This window comes from Hyperolius riggenbachi, chromosome 3 (genome assembly GCF_040937935.1).
Source record: "Hyperolius riggenbachi isolate aHypRig1 chromosome 3, aHypRig1.pri, whole genome shotgun sequence".
In the NCBI taxonomy this organism is placed as follows: domain Eukaryota; kingdom Metazoa; phylum Chordata; class Amphibia; order Anura; family Hyperoliidae; genus Hyperolius; species Hyperolius riggenbachi.
Window position 1 is genome coordinate 86,604,748 of NC_090648.1, and position 11,337 is coordinate 86,616,084.

An 11,337-nucleotide genomic window follows, 5' to 3' on the forward strand; every position below is an offset into this window, starting at 1 on the left:
GCATGCTTATATACCATAGCTGGGGATTTGAACCCAGGACCTAGTGTGTAGTAGGTATCTGTCTTACCCTCTAGACCATGACCCACACTACATGCTAAAGCTGGCGGTAGCATAAACCATACTCCCATTATGATCAATTCGATAGAAAAAGTAGCATGATTAAGGATTTGTACTTTTTGAAAAGCATGCTTATATACCATAGCTGGGATTTGAACCCAGGACCTAGTGTGTAGTAGGGTATCTGTCTTACCCTCTAGACCATGACCCCACACTTACATGCTATAGCTGGCGGGTAGCATAAAACCATACTTCCATTATGATCAATTCGATAGAAAAAGTAGCATGATTAAGGATTTGTAACTTTTTGAAAAGCATGCTTATATACCATAGCTGGGATTTGAACCCAGGGACCTATGTGTGTAGTAGGTATCTGTCTTACCCTCTAGACCATGACCCACACTACATGCTAAAGCTGGTCGGTAGCATAAACCATACTTCCATTATGATCAATTCGATAGAAAAAGTAGCATGATTACAGGATTTGTACTTTTTGAAACGCATGCTTATATACCATAGCTGGGATTTGAACCCAGGACCCTAGTGTGTAGTAGGTGTATCTGTCTTACCCTCTAGACCATGACCCACACTACATGCTAAAGCTGGGCGGTAGCTATAAACCATACTTCCATTATGATCAATTCGATAGAAAAAGTAGCATGATTAAGGATTTGTACTTTTTGAAAAGCATGCTTATATACCATAGCTGGGATTTGAACCCAGGACCTAGTGTGTAGTAGGTATCTGTCTAACCCTCTAGACCATGACCCACACTACATGCTAAAGCTGGCGGTAGCATAAACCATACTTCCATTATGATCAATTCGATAGAAAAAGTAGCATGATTAAGGATTTGTACTCAACCCAAAATGTTTGGGGACCCCTGGTCTAGAGGGTAAGACAGATACCTACTACACACTAGGTCCTGGGTTCAAATCCCAGCTATGGTATATAAGCATGCTTTTCAAAAAGTACAAATCCTTAATCATGCTACTTTTTTCTATCAAATTGATCATAATGGAAGTATGGTTTATGCTACCGGCCAGCTTTAGCATGTAGTGTGGGTCATGGTCTAGAGGGTAAGACAGATACCTACTACACACTAGGTCCTGGGTTCAAATCCCAGCTATGGTATATAAGCATGCTTTTCAAAAAGTACAAAATCCTTAATCATGCTACTTTTTCTATCGAATTGATCATAATGGAAGTATGGTTTATGCTACCGCCAGCTTTAGCATGTAGTGTGGTCATGGTCTAGAGGGTAAGACAGATACCTACTACACACTAGGTTCTGGGTTCAAATCCCAGCTATGGTATATAAGCTGTTTTGAAAATCTGCAATTCCCTACTGCATGATGATGAGGAGGAGAGAGAGAGAGAGAGAGAGAGAGAGAGAGAGAGAGAGAGAGAGAGAGAGAGAGAGAGAGAGAGAAGAGAGAGAGAGAGAGAGAGAGAGAGAGAGAGAGAGGAGAGAGAGGAGAGAGAGAGAGAGAGAGAGAGAGAGAGAGAGAGAGAGAGAGAGAGAGAGAGAGAGAGAGCGCGAGCTGGCCTCCAGTCTCAGATCCTTACCAGACATACAACTGGCACACCACAATCACAACCGACCATCTGTACAACAACAAGCACCTTGACAAACAAGGAGTCAGCCGCCTAGCAAAGGAACTAAAGGACATGGTGCTAAGTAGACCCCAGAGACTCCAAGAAAGCCCCAACTCAACAATCAGACAGCAAACCACAATGTCCCAACACCAGAGAGAGAGCCCACAAGCATGGAAAACATGTAGGAAACCGCCTGTCCCACAATGGCAACACAAAGCGACAGAGGGTAGCATCATGGCGGAAATCAGAACTTTGCTTATCAATATACAAAGCAGATTGAGGTGACACCCACAACAGTGTCCACCCTCCCCCTGAAAATACTGAGTCCTATGAAAATTTCTGCTCATTACAAGGTAAACCGACTCAAAATGACATCCCTTATCATCAGTAGCTGGAACATCCAAGGGCTTAACGCCTCAGCTTTTGGATCCAAAACAAATGATCCAGACTTTAAAAAGAGACTTGAAAACATTGATATCCAAATCCTCCTGGAGACATGGACCCGGGCAGAGGATGAATCTTTCGTACCTTCCTCACACAGCAGGACGTACTCAGCAAAAGCCAAGCTGGGTTCATGCCAAACCACCGCACAACCGACCACATCTACACACTGCACAGCCTTATCAAGACCCATGTCCACCAGCTCACGCGGCAAAATACACGCTTGCTTTGTGGATTTTAAGAAGGCGTTTGACTCGGTGTGGCACCCAGGCCTTTTCCTAAAACTCTTAGAGAGCGGAATAGAGGTAGAATCTATGATGTCATCAAGAGTTCATATACTGGGAACCAATGCAGTGTGAAAGTGGACGGGAAGAGAAGCGCGTTCTTCAAGCAGGGTCGAGGAGTCAGGCAGGGCTGCAGTTTGAGCCCAACGCTCTTTAACATATTTATTAACCAACTGGCTGTAGCCCTGGAATCCTCCCCAGCACCAGGCCTCCTCTTGCATGACCACGAGGTGAAGTTCCTGCTGTATGCAGATGATCTCCTGCTGCTCTCCCCAACAGAAAGGGGCCTACAGGACAGCCTGGCAGTACTGGAGAGTTTCTGCACCACATGGGCACTGCCCATCAACCCAAAGAAGACAAAAGTGATGGTGTTCCAGAGAAAAAATCTAAAAATGCCCACCTCCTCATTTATATTAAATGGCTGCCCACTGGAGACCACAAACAGTTACACCTACCTGGGGCTGGAAATTAACCAAACTGGGAGCTTTAAACCAGCAGTAGAGGCCCTGAAGGAAAAAGCCTGCAGAACGTTTTATGCCATCAGAAGGCAACTTTACCACCTAAAACCACCGGTGAGAGTCTGGGTAAAGATATTCAACAGCATCATCACCCCAATCCTGCTCTATAGCAGTGAGGTATGGGGCCCGGTCACCTACCCTGACCAATCAAAATGGGACTCCAGCCCAACAGAAATCTTCCATCTAGAGTTCTGCAAGTATCTTCTCCAAGTCCATCGCAGCACTTCGAACTCAGCTTGCCGGGCAGAGCTAGGCAGATTCCCACTATGGCTGACTATCCAGCAGAGGGCGCTCTCATATTGGACGCTTATACAGAACAGCAACCCCAGCACTTACCACCATAAAGCCTCACTGAGCCAGGGTGGGGAGGCCATACCACGCTCTCTGAAACAAAACGTCAAGAGCCAGCCCAGCCAAAACCACCAACACAGGCTGACAAAAGCCCAAATAAAAGGAATGATAGAAAGCTGCAAGGACCGATACATAGAGGAATGGAGAAGTGACATAAAGAACTCCCAGAAACTCACTATCTACCAATCACTACAGAGGGAGTACACAATGGCCCCCATATCTGGAGAGGCTACACCACCACAAAGATAGACAGGCCTTGAGCCTGTACCGTCTGAGTGCCCACAACCTGGAGATAGAGACAGGACGACACAGACAGACATGGAAGCCCCGGGAGGAGAGACTGTGCAGGCAATGTGACCAGGGGGTCCTGGAGGATGAGGCCCACTTCCTGCTACACTGCAGCAAATATACACCGTTGAGGACCGCCCATTTCCAAAGACTCTCCGCCCACATTGCAGATTTCACCTCCACAGATGAGGAGAGGAAACTCTATATCATACTGGGGGAAGAGGAAGAAACTGTGCAAATAGCTGCCCGATATGTCACGGCCTGCCACCAACTGAGAGGAACATGATAACACATGGACTGTATAACCCCATACTCCCCTCCCCTATGGACTGTATGCCTATACCCCCCCCTCCCCTATGGACTATATACCCCCATCCCCCCCATACCATCCCGTACATCCTCCTATGGACTGTATACCCATGTCCTTCCCTTATTCCCACAATCCCCCCCCCCCCCCCCCCCCACGTTAATGTTCTATTTTGCTTTGGCAATGCTAAATGTATTTGGTCCTGCCAATAAAGCTTTTTTTTGGATTGGATTGGATTGGAGAGAGAGAGAGAGAGAGAGAGAGAGAGAGAGAGAGAGAGAGAGAGAGAGAGAGAGAGAGAGAGAGAGAGAGAGAGAGAGAGAGAGTGTTATTCCTAGCAGAGACTGTCTTGCTACTGGGAGACTGATGACGGAGCGATCTCCTGCAAAACAGCACCCTAGTACTTCACACCAATTGGAAATGAGAGAGAGAGAGAAGGAGATTTAGATTTTTTCGTGTTATTCCGGAAAATTCCGTCGGAATTATAAAATTTCCGCGGAATTCCGTTTGAGAGGTATAGGAATTCCGATTTCACTACCGGAATCGGAATTAACCTAATTCCGGCCGGAATCACGGAATTCATAATTCCGCGGAATTTTCCGAGCATCCCTATTCTTTAGTCATGTTTTTCTCAGCTGTTCTATTTTCTTGGTACCACAGGTGTGTTGAAGGAATCAAAGTTGCTTGATCTCAGCATTGGATCTGCAGTGTTCCAGCTATTTCCAGTCTGCAACATCTACAAGGAGATCTATGTGCTGGAATTCACTGATAGCCACATTGACCACTTGAAACTGTGGTTAAATAAAAAAGAAGGTGCTACTGACTGGGTCACATGCTGCGAAACGGGCGTGCCAACTGGAGGGAAACAGGTATGTAGGTAAAAACTCAGCATTATATTTACTTTCTATGTCTTCTTTCTATGACATATGATTACCCCAAAGTCTTGTGTAATATTTATGTTCAGGATTGGTTAACACCAGAACTGCAAAGAGAGAGAGAAAGAGCGTTAGAGCATAAATTGGAATTGTGTGAAATGTTATACCTCTTTCCAGCTTGTTTAAGGGAGTCATCAGGGGAAAACAGGTAAAATAAGTGGTACTTACTTCCTCCAGCTCCAAGCTCCAAGGACATCTGTCGCTCTGCCCGCAGCCGTTTGGCGCAGGTTTGACCCGGTCCCCGGCGATGACGTCAGAGCGACCTGGAGGTCGCTCTGTACTGCGCCCTGCGCGAGCGCTGCTGTCAATCATCGCCGGGGCCCAGGACGGACCTGCGGCGAACGGCTGCGGGCAGAGCTGCGGCGAGGGACGTTATGGGAGCTTGGAGCTGGAGGAAGCCCCCGGTAAGTACCACTTATTTTACCTGTTTTTCCCCTGATGACTCCTTTAAAGAAAACCATAAGAAGAAATAAAACAATCTGGGGGATACCCTACATTGGGAGCGGGAAGACTCTGGATCCTAATGAGGGCTTCCTCCGTCCTCCTAAGCCTCAGCGATCCAGCACTGGAAGCCCCCTGAACATCGGCAAGATAAATATTTACCTACCGCAATCCAGGGCAGACGCAGTAACGGCTCTCCGCTCGGGCTACAACAGAAATAGCCGAGACCGTTTGCGTCCGTTCTGCTGTGCAGGCGACTTGCTCCTGTGCAGTAGATCGGGTGCAGCTATTTCTACTGGAGCCCAAGCGGAATGCCGCTACTGCGCCTTCACTGGAGTCGGTTAAAGAAACATTGAAGCCAGTTAAAAAATGGCTTTTTACCTTTTATTTATGTGAGGCAGGTTTGCCCCTGTTAAAACGCTGCTATCCCGCGGCAGAACGAGGGGTCTTTACCCCCCAAATCCCCTGTGCAAAATCCACGACTTTCTTGGTCGTGGATTATGCTGCTCATGGAGGCAGAGCTTTAGGCTGCAGCTCTGCCTCCATGTGCGTCAATCAGCGCGTATCTCCGCCTCTCCCCCGCCCCTCTCAGTGAAGGAAGACTGAGAGGGCGGGGAGATGCGCGATCAGCGCTGATAGACGCGTGTAGAGGCAGAACATAGCCAAAAGCTCTGCCTCTCATGGAAGCACTCCCCGCAGTGTACCCCAGGGGATTTGGGGGGTAAAGACCCCTTGTTCTGCCGTGGGATAGCAGCGAGGCAAACATGCCTCACATAAATAAAAGGTAAAAATCTGTTTTTAAACTGGCTTCAGTGTCTCTTTAAGATACCTGTAAATAATGCAGGTGCTACTGCACCTGCGCCACAGCTGACATCCTTTGTCAGCTGTGGCTTCAGGGGAGCCAGCACTGGATACCTGCGATTTTGGCAGTCCGTTGCAGAGAAGTCTGACACACATTTTTCTGGAAAGCAGACTTTATTGCCATTTTACTATGGAATGGCAGTAGAGTGGTCCTGTGCATCTCTGAATTCAGGCTTATATAAAAGAATGTAACTATACTGGTCTGGGCTCCCCACAGATATCTGTTGGTGCCCCCTCAACCTCCATCACGAGAGGAGGGGGCGGGAGCTAAGGGGGCCTGGTCCTGTACATTATTATGCAGAGCAAGTGCCGTGCAGCCAGCCAATCATCATACAATAACTATGACTAAAGCTGCATGATGATTGGCTGACTGCACAGCACTTGCAAACTAACCAGGAAGTGGATGAGACGCTTGCGCTGGGATCTGACACTAACATCTGACACTAGAGCAGTGATGGCTAACCTTCGCACTCCAGCTGTGGTGGAACTACAAGCCCCATGAGGCATTGCAATACTCTGACAGCTCTAAGCATAACTTAGGGAGGCAGAGACATGATGGGATTTGTAGTTTTGTCACAGCTGGAGTCCCAAGGTTAGCCATCACTGCACTAGAGCATCTGTGCATTGTCAGGCAACATGCATGGCGACATGCGGCAGACTGGAAGTCCTGTAAGTCTTTGGCAATGCAGCTTTTTTTTTTTAAACTGTTTTTGCATTGGCGTTGCAGTGCGCATTATTTCAATACACTTTTGCACAATTCGTATTTCCGCCACAGGAAGTGAGCCCTAGTGAGCCTCTAGGCCCCTGGTGATCCTGTTTGGCTTTCATCCAGAAGGGGAATTACCGTGTATGAACGCAGAAATATTTGAAAGCTACCTTTAGCCATGTGGTGCGATGCAGTCATCCGATACTGAAACCCATCTCAAATTGGCAATGATTCAACCACAAACATAGTCACTGGTATGCTCCATTGGTTGGGAAGGCAGTGTGCTGTTATTTTTTTACTGCTTTTAATGATGCACATTTGAAGCTTTGAAAGTACCACATATAATGGCAAGAAGAGCCGCATTCGACCCGCAGGCCTTGTGTTTGACACCTGTGATCAAAAGGAAACAAAATATGGAGGGACCCCAACATAATCTGAGTAAATTTTGTGATTCCTTGGCACTGCAGTCATACTTTCATCCCATTTTTTTTATTTCACATTCCAGGCAAGACTGTAAGGAGATGGAAGATCAACTCAGAAGAGCCATTAAAGGGGTCTTCAAATGGGAAAACTATAAAAACACCCCTATAGATCCTACACTGGTGCCAGAGGTCGACTGTGTCCTCAGCGTGTATTTATTACATGTGGTCTGTAAGACAAAAGAAGAATTCCAGAGCAACCTGAAAAATGCTGTTTCCCGACTGAAGGTGGGAGGTCATCTGATCCTGTTTTCACCAATAAACATGTCCTACTACACGGTTGGCCAGCACCGTTTCTTCACCCTGTCCATGGATGAGAAGACATTGCAAGAGTTAATGATTAATGCAGGATTTATAATAAAAGAATCGGGTTTGTTAAGAAGTGTAGAAGAGAAAGAAATAGTTGACTACAGTCATGTGAGTTATGTTCTGGCCAGTAAGATTTGTGTGGTGTAAAATTTAGGGCCAGGCTCCTTAAAGAGACTCTGTAATAAAAAAAAAAAAGTCCCCTGGGGGGTACTTAAATTTGGGAGGAAGAAGCCTCAGGGTCCCAATGAGTCTTCCCCCATCCCTGTAGCTGCAGGCAATCTAGCGCTGCCTCCCCCGAAGCGTCCCGCAATCCTCCCCCGACAAGCCTGACAAGGCTTGATATATTTACCTTCCCTGGCTCCAGCGGGTGGCGCTGTTGCGGCTCTCAGCACGGAAATAGCCGGAAATAGCCGAATCCAGTTGGGTCCGCTCTACTGCGCAAGCCTCTTATGCCTGCGCAGTAGATCGGACCCGACTGGGATCGGCTACTTCTGTCTATTTCTGAGACCAGAGCGGTAACTGCGCCTGCAGGTAAATATTTACATGCTCGCCATTCCTGGACCCGCAGCTGGACCACCGTGAGACAGAGGAGGACGGGGGGAAGCCTTGATAGGGTCTAGAGGATTCCTCCTCCCAAGGTGAGTACTCCCCAGGGGAATATTTTTTAAATACAGATTCTCTTTAAGTTTAAATAAAGTCAATGTTTGTTTCCTTTAATCTTGCTTTAATGCTAAAGGATTAGAACCTATGCTGGGTTTTGATTGCTAAGACCCAACTGAGGAAATGCTGCCTCGTTCCTTGTATTAGTGACGTGTTTCTACAGAAAAGGAAATTAATGCCACCCTCTCCTGAAGGAACAGGTCCTCTGCCTTCTCTTGTTTTCTTGCTTTTATTTTGCTGAAGGTTGTTTTTTCAACATACATGGCAGATGAAATTCAATGTTGACAAATGTAAAGTCATGCATTTTGGTCGTACCAATGGTCTAGCACCATACAAAATAAATGGGATACAGTTGGGAACATCAAACTTGGAGAAGGACTTAGGAGTACTCATCGACAACAAGTTAAATAATCGTACTCAATGCCAAGCCGCTGCAGCTAAAGCGAACAAAATTTTGGGATGCATTAAAAGGGAAATAAAAACTCGAGATGCTAGCATAATATTGCCCCTGTTTAACTCTCTAGTAAGGCCACATCTGGAATATGGAATTTAGTTCTGGGCACCACATTACAAAAAAGATATTGCAGTTTTAGAGCAGGTGCAGAGACGAGCTACAAAATTGATACGTGGGATGGAAGGTCTCGCTTACCAAGAAAGGTTAGATAAACTGGGTTTATTTAGTCTAGAGAAAAGACGCCTTAGAGGAGATCTAATTAACATGTATAAATACATTAGAGGGCAATATAATAGCTTGGCGGATGAGCTTTTTGTCCCTAGGCCTTTTCAAAGGACTAGAGGACATGAGCTGCGCATGGAGGAAAAACGTTTTAGCCATTTATTTAGGAAAGGGTTCTTTACAGTAAGAGTGGTTAAGATGTGGAATGCATTGCCACAGGAAGTCGTTATGGCAAACTCTATACCTGCATTTAAAGGGGGCTTAGATGCTTTCCTTGCGTTGAAAGACATCCATGGCTACAATTACTAGGTTATGCCTAATTATGTTGATCCAGGGATTTTATCTGATTGCCATCTGGAGTCAGGAAGGAATTTTTCCCATTTGGGGCTAATTGGACCATGCCTTGTAAGGGTTTTTTCGCCTTCCTCTAGATCAACAGGGGTATGTGGGGGACGGGCTGGAGTTGTACTTTGTACTGGTTGAACTCGATGGACGTATGTCTTTTTTCAACCAAAATAACTATGTAACTATGTAACTATGTAACTGGCAATCATTATCCTGATATATAATAGCAGCACTGCAGGGATGGTGGGAAGGTGGGTGCTTTTGAATTTTTTGCAGTATGGGCAGAACTTCTGGTCTCCTGGGTCACCTGCACCAAGTTCACAGATGAAGCTTGTGGCGTGATTGCCATCAAGTTACTTTGAGGAGCTAAGTCACAAGAAGAATAAGCCAGAGTGTAGGTGACGTGGGAACATAAATCATTTCATGAAGCCAAGGAACACATAATTGGTATATCAAAAATTCTCTGGCTGCGGTAACTCAAAAACCCAATAATTACATCATGACCAAATATACAACTCTAATTGAACATAAGATAGATCACTTAAACTCAGATTTTTCCAAAAACAATAAACTATAAGTACATTGAACTAACTCCTGAATAACCAGACTCCCTACAAAAGACCACAATAAGATAAGAATGGAGGCCACGTGGGGGTCCTGCTGCTGCAGTTTCAGGGGAGTACAGACAAGCCTTGGGCCGTAATCCTCTTCTTAACATTCACCAGGGCCAATTAGGAGCAGTGACTGGGCAGAGACTGCAGAATTGCCTAACAATTGACCCACTGAAACCCTTTAGCTGGAAGCAATCAGCTGCAACACAGGGTGGGACAGATTAGCTACCAAAGCATCACAATCCATTCTATGCCAACCTTTGTTTGGCACTTAGTTGCCTTGCACTTAGTTGCAAACCTTTGTTTGGCACTTAGTTGCCTTTGTTTGGCACTTAGTTGCCTTGTTTGGCCTTAGTTGCCTTGTTTGGCCTTAGTTGCCTTGTTTGGCCTTAGTCGCCTTAGTTGCCAATTTACTGTTGTAGGATTTGAACTATTTCTGTAACCACTATGTTTTTGTACCTCCACCAAGACATTGTTCTGAACTGCCAGGCTTTAACCTCCTGAGCGATAATCCCGAGCTGAGCTCGGGGTATATCGCGCAGGAGGATTTCTCAGGCCCTGGTGGGCTGATTTGCATAATTTTTTTTTTGTTACACGCAGCTAGCACTTTGCTAGCTGCGTGTAACTTCCGATCGCCGCCGCTCGCCGCCGATCCGCCGCCGCTCGCCGTGCCGTGCAGCCCCCCCCCTACCGACCCCTTGCGCAGCCTGGCCAATCAGTGCCAGGCAGCGCTGAGGGGTGGATCGGGACTCCCTCTGACGTCACGACGTCCATGACGTCGGTGACGTCATCCCGCCCCGTCGCCATGGCGACCGGGGAAGCCCAGCAGGAAATCCCGTTCTGAACGGGATTTCCTGCTTACTCTGATCGCCGAAGGCGATCGGAGTGGGTGGGGGGATGCCGCTGCGCTGCGGCTATCATGTAGCGAGCCCTGGGCTCGCTACATGATTTAAAAAATAAAAAAATTTTAAAAATAGTGCTGCGCCACCTCCTGGGCGATATAATTGTATCGCCCAGAGGGTTAATAAACATTAAACTGCTTTCTGCAAAATGTCTCCTGCGTCTCATTCCTCTGCTGTGCACCTTATTGTAAAATGTAAAGATACTGACAAGCTCTCCACATGAATACTGTCTCCAAGGTGAGAAGATGGAAGGAAAAGGGGTACAGACTGGACTCTCAATGGACAGCTTAAAGTGACGGTACACTGAAGGCTGTTGGCACTGCAGCAACAGGCAGGGAAATTAGGGGTAGTAGCTGCTATACACCATCAAACAGAATGGCTGCCCCAGCATGCTCAGACATGAAGAGTAGTGTAGCATGCAATGAAGATATGAGGTATGAGGACTGCCTCCGTAGAAGCGCTGACCATATGAAATGGCAATCAGGCTTCAGTGCCCCGTCGCCACCTGCCTTATGGATTGGTATGTGCACAGCCTCCACAATTTCTACTGATTGGTTGAATCCACGT

General features: G+C 46.6%; 1 long non-coding RNA gene across 1 annotated transcript in view; it reads left to right on the forward strand.

The window, feature by feature from the left end:
* Positions 1 to 7,936, forward strand: part of LOC137562795 (uncharacterized) — a 14,098-nt gene extending 6,162 nt beyond the window's left edge. The window contains exons 2-3 of the long non-coding RNA XR_011030190.1: positions 4,506 to 4,714; positions 7,294 to 7,936. This is a non-coding gene — a long non-coding RNA (uncharacterized lncRNA). The remainder of the gene's footprint in view (positions 1 to 4,505; positions 4,715 to 7,293) is intronic.
* Positions 7,937 to 11,337: the final 3,401 nt, after the last annotated feature.